Raw genomic sequence first — 1081 nt, forward strand, 5'->3', positions numbered from 1 at the left:
TGCTATCTTCCCCAGCCGTGGTCCCCCACGTCCCAGGGAACTCGTACTCTTCTCCCCTGACTCAGCACCCCCAAGTGCTGACCCCCCTCTCTGCACGGGCTTCCCATGCATCCCAGCTGCACTAGCCGCAACACCAGCCCCAGCTGGCCCCACTGGTAGCTAGCAAACAGCACCTGGGAGTCTATGGGCTACTTCAAAGGATCCACAGCAGTCTGGGGGGATAACAGGGCCATTGCTGGTCAGCTTTAACCCACAGTGCTACAGTCCAGGCTGACATCAGAAAACAGTAAAGAGACCAACGGTTAAGAGCTGATACTATGCAACATATGCACAGGTAGAAATATGCAGACTGGCTCTTGGCTGAGGTCATATAACCACCAATAGTTAAGAGCTGATACTATGCAACATATGTACAGGTAGAAATACACAGACTGGCTCTTGGCTGAGGTCATATAACACCATAAATACAAAAATGGGGTTATAACTGTATCAGAGCTGTCTTTTTCAGTTCAGTTTCTAGGAGTGCAAACAGTAAAAGTACCTACACTCTGCCCAATTAGTTACCAAATGTTTCTGCGATGTCTAAAGCAACTTCATAAGTCTGTAAGACAACTCATTAGTCCTTTTCTGGATGGAGTTCAGAGTATTTGCTGTTATTGGGAAAATAGTTTGATTTTATTACATTCTGGTGTCATCCTTTCAGAGCTGTAGCAGGGTGCATGATCACCTCTCTAGCTGTGCTCTGCTAATAAAAACCTGCAGAGAAATTTACAGTGAAAATTTGATTGCACTGAGCTCAGTGGGAGTCCACCACTGCTGTCAGTATCTCCCAGACTTTGTCCTGGTCTTTAGAAACTACGTATGTGAAATAGATCCTGTCCCTGAGGCAAAGCTCTAGAGCTCCCTCCTGTTTCTAACACAGCTTTTTAATTGTGTGTTAAAATCTGTCTTAACTGGGCATTAGGTTCCTAACCCTTTCCACAGATCTAGAAAATATTTCATCATGTTCCTATACTTGAAATTGAAAAATTACTCAAGATTTTGACAAAAACAACCTAGCTGTAACAAGATGCTTGTAGCT

This window comes from Pterocles gutturalis, unplaced genomic scaffold, assembly GCF_000699245.1.
Source record: "Pterocles gutturalis isolate BGI_N339 unplaced genomic scaffold, ASM69924v1 scaffold6347, whole genome shotgun sequence".
NCBI lineage: Eukaryota > Metazoa > Chordata > Aves > Pterocliformes > Pteroclidae > Pterocles > Pterocles gutturalis.